Below are 8,026 nucleotides of genomic sequence, written 5' to 3' on the forward strand. Positions count from 1 at the left end.
AGCCTTGTAAATAATCTTTTTCATTTCCCATATTAGCATTTACTATTAATGACTCACTTCAGCATTGATGCTTTAGGAGTAGAAATGTAATTTGCCAAACACAAACTTTTTATCATTCTACTATTTGATTTCTCTCATTATTAGCTTTAAAAGAGACAGGGAAAGAAAATATGGATGAAATATTAAAAAATAAAAAGCAGTCATGAAACAGCCATCCTTAATTCTTGATCCATTCATACAATTGTGCAGAAATGTAGGGACACTTTTCTGTCTTAAGCAACTAGAAGTCTATTTCATGCTGGTTAAATTTTGATCTCCATTTACACCCCCTTGTTTATGTTCTAGTGTAAAATGGCTACAGATTTTGTTTTGTTTGTTGCAGTGTTAGGGATAGAACCCAAGTCCTTGCTCATGAAAGGCAAGTCCTCTGCCACTGAGCTACATTCCCAGCCTACAGTCAAAAATAACATAAGGAGTACATATTTCTCAGCAAATTAATAAAAGAATCAAGGTAATATACCATATGAAAACCACACAATCATCTCAACAACTCAGAAAAACGCTTAAGAAAATACATAGCCCCCATAATAAAGGCATTCAACACACCAGCAATAGAAGGAAATTTCTCCCTTGGGGCTAGGAATATAGCACAGTTGGTAGAGTGCTTGCCTCTCATGCACAATTCCCTGGGTTCAATCCCCAGCACCGCCCACCCCCTCCTCAGAAAAAAGAAGAAGGAAATTTCCCCAGCCTGATAAAGGACATCTATAAAAAATCCCACGGTTCACATCATACACACTGGTAAATGATTGAAAGTTGTCCCAATAAAGTCATGAACAAGACAAGGATGTCTGCTTTCATTACTTCTATTCAACATTTCAACATTGTACTAGAAAGGGCAAGAAAACAAAATAAAAAGCAACCCAGTTGGAAAGGAAGTAAAACTATCTCCATTTGCAGATGACATGCATGATTCCTTAGAATTTTCTAAGGAATAGTGAGTTGAGCAAGATTCTAGGAAACCAAATCAATATATAAAAATCAACTGTTCTTCTGTATACTAGCAAGGAAAAATCCAAAACCTAAATTGAGAAACTGTTCCCTTTACTCTATCATCAAAATCAATAAAATATAAAACTTGTTAAATTTGCAAGGCTTGTACTTTGAAAACTCCAAAAGACCCATGAAAGCCAATAAAGATCTATATAAATGAAAGAAATTGCATGTTCATGGATTGGAAGACTGAATCTGTGAAGATGGCATATTCAATGCAATCCCTTCAAAAAGTGCAACTATTTCTTTTGCAGAAACTAACAAGTTAAACCTAAAATTTACAGGGAACTTAGAATAGAATAGCCAAAATAATTTTTTAAAGTTTGAGGACTCACACGTTTAACTTTCTAACCTTACTGCAAAGGCACAAATCATAGGACTTCATGATACTTGCATAAGGATAGACATATAATATAGGTCAATGGAATAAAGTTGAATCCAGAAATAACATTTCACCTTTACATTCACTGACTTTTGGCAAGGGTATCAAGACAACTCAATGGGGGAAAGAATAGTATTTTAAACAAATGATGCTTAGACAGTTGGATGCCCCAATGCACAAGAATTAATTTGATTCCCTACTTCATACCATATACACAAATTAACCCCAAATGGATCAAAGAGCTAAATGTAAGGGCCAAAGTTCTAAAACTCTTTGATGAAAACAGGTATAAATCTTCAGGAGCTTGAACCAGGACATAGTTTCTTAGATATGTTCTAAACAACAAATAACTAAAATAGATAAATTAGACCTCATCAAAATTTAAGAATTGTTGTTGGCTGGGGTTGTGGCTCAGTGGGAGAGCACTTGCCTAGCATGTGTGAGGCACTGAGTTTGATTCTCAACACCACATATAAATGAATAAAATAAAGATCCATCAATATCTTTAAAATTTTTTTTAAAAATTTAAGAATTGGAGCTTAAAAGGACACAATCAAGAAAGTGAAAAAAAAAATTTACAAAATGGAGGGGGGCATATTTGCAAATCATGTACTTGATAAGGAGCTTGTGTCCAGAAGATATAAAGGACTCATACAATTCAGCAGTAAAAAGAGACAACCCAAATGAAAAATGGCCAAGGTATCTGAATAGACATTTCTCCAAAGGAAATAAAAATGGCCAATAAGCACATGAAAAGATGTTCACCATCCTTAACTCTACAGGAAAGTGAAAAATCAAAGTCATAATGACATTCTATTTCATACCAAATAGGATAGATAAAATGAAAAAGAACATATACTAACAATTGTTGGTCAGAATGTGAAGAAATTGGAACCCTCATATATTACCAGTGGTATTGCAAAAATATTGCAGCTGCTTTGGAAATAGTTTAACAGTTCCTCTAAAGTTTAGTTACCTTATGACCCAGTAACTCCAATATGAAGTATAGAGCCAAGGGAATTGAATACATGGTTCTCACAAAAACCTGTGCACAATTATTTATAACATCCAATCATAAAGGCCCAAAAGAGGAAACAACCCAGTGTCCACCCTCAAGTGGATGGATAAACAAAATGTGACATAAACACAGAATGGAATATTATTCAGATACAAAAAGAAATTAAATACCACTACAGCCTATAAAAATGGATGAACCTTGAAACATTATTATAAGTGAAACAAACCAGACAGAGAGACAGAAAGCAGTTAGTGGTTGTCAGGGGCTATGATAAAAGGGCAATGGGGACTGGGATTTCTTTTGGGGGGTGATAAAATAATCTAGAATTAGATTGTGGTGATGATTGCCAATTTTGAAAATATACTAAAAATCACTGAATTGCACAGTTTTAGAAGGGTAAATTTTATGGTTTCTGAATTATATCTTGATAAAAAGCACAAATTTATGAACAAGAAAAAGTAGTAGTTTAAGTGGATGTACACTAAAAACACATTTACAAATAGATCATTTAATGATCCATTATATGTGGTTATTATCTCTTCCAAGAATGTCACCATTAACTCAAATAATTAAGAGGTAACTGTTGGGCCGGGGTTGTGGTTCAGTGGTAGAGCGCTTGCCTAGCATGCATAAAGCACTGGGTTCAATCCCCAGGACCACATAAAAAATGCTAAATAAAGGTATTGTGTCCATCTACAACTAAAAAAAGTTTTTTCAAAAAAAGGGTAACTTAACTTCAAAAATAAAAGCATCATGCATATAGCTTACCTAAAGCACTTTGCTATGAAAAAAATGACACAACAAATAACATCAAAACTAAACACACCTATTTTTCAGTTATGCTAATTTATTTTACAATGAGGTAGTAATGCTTTAAGAATTTTATTATATTGGCACTTAACATCTGCATTCCATTTTAATTGGGTCATAATAAAAAAAATTCAAAACTGCAGGAGAAGCAGTGAAGACAGAATATAACCCCAGCTACTAGGGAGATGGACGCAGGAGGATTACCAAGCTCTATGTCAACCTGGGCAACTTGGTAAGACACCCCCCACACCCACCGTCTTGAAATAAAAATATTTTTTTTTAAAAGGGCTGGGGTTGTAGCTCCATGTATAACACTTCCCCAGCATGTGTGGGTCCTGGATTCAATCTTCAATACTACCAGAAAAATTTTTTTTCAAAGCTTCAGATTGGTCCACACTGAGGTCTAGACACCTGGTTTCCTCATTTCATTCTATAATATCAGTGTATAAAAGTACAGAAGTAGTTTGCACTAATGCACCATCTTGAGTAGTTAAGAATTCTATGAACAATAAATATTACCACTGATGTTATAGAACTATAGCACTTTGGAGCTATAACCAATTACTTAAAAATATATATATCTAAATTCTGAATCTGAAAGTGCTCTATCTTCTCTGCAGGGGACAAGAAAAAGTCTTGAGTTTTCCAAATACCTTCAATAACTTTTGAAAATACATACTGACACAAAATAAACTGTTTACAATTGTGGAATGAATGCTCTTTTCTCTGAATCTCTGACTTCCTGTTTCTCTTACAAAACCCCAAAAGGAAAGATTCATCTCCTTTGGTTTACTCTGATGGAGTTCAGGGTTAACCTCTCACATTCTTTAGTTCTCTTCTCTTAAGGGACAGCTTAACTGGATCAGGTAACTGTGCTTTTCTTTTTTTTCTTTTTAGCAGAAAAGATGCCTTTCTTGACCAGACTGAGACATGCCTTGTTTAAAGAACCTTACCGCCACCACCTAGTCCCACTTCGGCCACGCCTGCCCTTCGGTGGCACTGCCCCAAACAGCCTGCTCCTCGCCCCACACTCCTCAGGCACGCACTGAGCGGTGCGGTCCAGACTTGCTAAGACAGGAATTTTCACAAAGAAAGTAGTGACCCGCAGGTAGCCCAGCACTAGTGCTTTCACAGCACAAATGGTTCGACTTCTCTTCTCACAGTGTCTCGCGCTCAGAATACCACGGCTAAAATGTTCCATCTTTTAAAAAGTGGTCTACTGACTTCGGGGACAGCGTAGTTTCATGGTAGGTCACCTTAGGGCACTTTGACGTCCCGGCAACTCGAGGTGTAGAAAATGGCTCGTTAAAGTTTTGAGAAGTTTCTCCCGGGAGATCACAGTGGGGCTCCCCAGAAGCCGAGGCCAAGCCGCAGCATCCCTAACTGCGGGGGCATCTCTAACCTGGGGCCCCGCTGTGCCCACAAGGACCACAGGCGCAGCGCCAGAAACCCGGGCTCTGGGTTTTCAAACAAAACGTCACAGGAGCCCAGGGGACGAAGGGGTGCGGGCCACCGCCCCCAACCCACCCCTGCAGACGAGACCCAGACCTGGAGTCAGACCCCGGCTGCAGAGGGAGACGTGGGGTCTAGAGCTGCGCCAGCTGCTCCATCCTCCGGATCCCAGCAGCCGACTCGGCCCGCGGTCCCCATCCTCGGCTCTATGAGCCCCCCGGACGGCGCGCTCCCGAGGGGGCGGGGATCCCGGAGTGGCTGAGACGCTGGGGTCGTCCCCCGGCTCCGGGTACTTCCCATCTGCTTACCTCTGCTGCGGGTCCCCGGTGGCAGCACCCAATGTCCCTGCCGGCTGCGCCTGATCCCGGGCTTCCCGGGCTCCCCGGGCTCTCCCGGCTCTCAGCCCGCGCCCGCCTCTCTAGGAGCCCCCGGCGGGCGGGGACAGGGCGCCACCCCTTCCCGGGACTGGCGGCCGGGATAGCCAATCCGGGACCACGGAAGACCACCCGTCGTCACTGAAGAGTGTGTCTATAACTTTGGCTCTTCCCAGTCTCCTTTCCAAGTAGTTCTGTCCTGACCCGTGTACCCCGAGCCTTCCTCACATCTAGACCTCAGACCTTGTTGTAGAGGTCGGTCACGTACTTTCTAGTTCCTCTGCCGGGCTGGACTATTATTATACCATCCTCCTGCTTAAGTCTCCCAGCCTGAAATCTCTCTTGTGAGTCCATCCTTCATGCTCCAGGCGAGTTAATTGTCCTTCAGGGCAGTTTTGATTTACACCTTGCCAGAAACCTTCATTGACTTGCTTTTACTCAAATTATCAAGAACAGATTCCCTAGTCCAGTGTTCAAGGCCTCCATTCTACCTGCTCAGGTTTATTGTTCACAGCTGCCTTTACACCTGAGACCACTGCTGTGCACCTCCCCATCCCCAAGGACGCCCACTGGGAACATTTACAAGCTATTTCCTTTGCATGCCGCCTTTGAAAGTTTTAACTATCCCTTAAGACACAGTTCAAAACAATCTCCGTAGAACCATGTCTATCTCTCCACCGAGCAGAAATCTATTGTTTCTGCTCCCTGAACATCTAGGGTTTTGCCCCTCTTGGCACTTACTCCGTCTGTTTTATGTACAACCCCCTATCTCTCTACCAGACTGCAAGCCTTTGAAAGCAAGGGTTTGCATCCTTCGCAGCATCCGGTACACCGCATATTGAATGAATGGTATTTTAAATCTAACTGGATTTTACATCCCAAGCCGAGGTCAGTTCAGGGTAAAAGGAGAGGAGAGAGGAGGGGGACAAATTCTGAAAGTTATGGGTAATTCTTCCCAGGTCACAAAACTAGGTCAGACAAATTACTCCCTTTGATTCACAGTTGGTCAACAGAGAATCTCAGAAGGCTTTTTTCACTGCAATCTTTTTTTTTTTTTAAGGTGGTCTCATAAAGAAAAAAAAATCACAAAACAGAGATTTACAAAGTTCCTCAAAGGGAAGACAATAAGTGAAAACAAATAAAAGGCCAGCAAGTGAGGGGCCGAGTATCAGGCTTCCATATTTCTTCCAGATGAGCACTAATTTTGGACTAGATCCCAGACTACCCCCACACATCAAATTCCTTTTGCCTTCTGTGGGAGCTGATGATGCATATCATATGAAAAATTGTCTCCAAACAGCCTTGGCAAACAAGCAGGCTGAACAGGGCTTATTTTACAGAACAGGCAGGAGTTAAATAAACAGAGTTTAAGTGACTTGCATAATTTAACACAGCAAGTCAAAAGAGACCAAGCAGGAGAAAAAGAATGCTAAAATAGAATCACTTCCGTTTTGTGACTCAGAAATACTAAATAGACTTAGAGAACTGAGTGAATAAGATCACTCATGAAAAGCAGTTTTCTAAACACGGCTGCCACTCCTGTAAGGCTCAGCCAACATTAACTTACTGTCACCTTTTTCTGGAAACATGACAAACTGAATATGTTGGCTCTGGAGAAAAATGTGGACCAGCATCCTGTTTCTGGCTGTGCTAAGGAAAACACATGGTACAATGGAATATTATTCATCAATAAAAATAAATAAATAAAAGTTCTAATACATGTTGCACATTGGCTAAGTGTTGAAAAATAGGCTAAATGAAAGAAGCCAATCACAAAACAACATTTAGTTTATGACTCCATTTATATGAAATGTCCAGAAGAGGCAAACCCAGAGAGACAGAAAGTCAGTTAGTGGCTGGGAAGGGATGGAGGTGATGGCCAATGGAAGCAAGCTTTCTTTTTGGGGCAAAAAAAAAATTATAAAATTAGTAATAGTTGAACAAATTTGTGAATATACAAAAACCCATGGGCATTTGCAATTTAAATGGGTGGATTTTATTTTATATGAATTATAATAAAGATGTTTTTAAAAAGAAAAGTACCTGTCAGTTTGGGGTTTTATATTAGGTAGCCATGGAAAGAAAATATCTCTGAACAGATTTCATGAATGTTCATAGTGATACTACCCTTGTTTTATACCTGTTTGTCTTACTTTATTTGCTATTATTGGATTTCTTCCTTTCATGTTTTAATCAGCCTTTCATTGCTGTAACCAAAATACTTGACAAGAACAACTTAGAGTAGGAAAGATTTATTTTGGCTTACAGTTTCTGAGGATTCAGTCCATGTTCTTCTGACTCCAAGGCAGTATTATATCATGGTAGAAGTGTATTGAGGAGTAAAGCCATCAGCTAGTGGGAGCCAGAAAGGACAGAGAGAGAAATGAAAGGGCAGGAGAGAAGATAAACACTTTCTATGTGCTCAGGTATGAACTTCCTCCAATTAGGTCCTACCTTTCAGTAGTCCATTATCAGCGCAATAATCCACCAAGTGGATTAATCCACTGATGAAGTCAAAACCTTCATAACCCAATCATTGCCTAAAAGCCGCACCTCTGAATTTTGCTGCATTGAAGACCATACTTTGAACATGAGATTTTGGGAGGACATTCTAGACCCAAACCATGAAGCCAGATTTAAAGTTAGGTAGTCAGTGTAGTTAGGTAAATTGGGTCTAATATCGAGTGAAATCTAAAATGGAGGCCATGAGGATGAATTCCTGGAAAAGTTGAGCAATTCTTGAAATGTTAATGAAGTCCAGGAAACAGCCCCCAGCAGATTTGAAGATAGCCCATCCCAAAGAAGTGTTAAGTCCTTCCAGCCCAGATTACTTCTTTGGCCCACCTGTGTCCCACCCCTCGGGCTTTCCCACCAACATTCCATCACCGAAAACTATAAAATGGAGAGGCAACTGCACTTCCACGGATTCCATCTCTT

General features: G+C 40.2%; 1 protein-coding gene across 3 annotated transcripts in view; it reads right to left on the bottom strand.

The window, feature by feature from the left end:
- Positions 1–5,166, bottom strand: part of Plekhh2 (pleckstrin homology, MyTH4 and FERM domain containing H2) — a 117,233-nt gene extending 112,067 nt beyond the window's left edge. For all 3 annotated transcript variants that reach the window (XM_058573532.1, XM_046425118.2, XM_046425111.2), the window contains exon 1: positions 5,024–5,166. The gene's annotated coding sequence lies outside the window, so the exon portion shown is untranslated. The remainder of the gene's footprint in view (positions 1–5,023) is intronic.
- Positions 5,167–8,026: the final 2,860 nt, after the last annotated feature.

This window comes from Marmota monax, unplaced genomic scaffold (genome assembly GCF_021218885.2).
Source record: "Marmota monax isolate L192 unplaced genomic scaffold, Marmota_monax_Labrador192_F-V1.1 WCK01_AAM20220418_F8-fsc00015, whole genome shotgun sequence".
In the NCBI taxonomy this organism is placed as follows: domain Eukaryota; kingdom Metazoa; phylum Chordata; class Mammalia; order Rodentia; family Sciuridae; genus Marmota; species Marmota monax.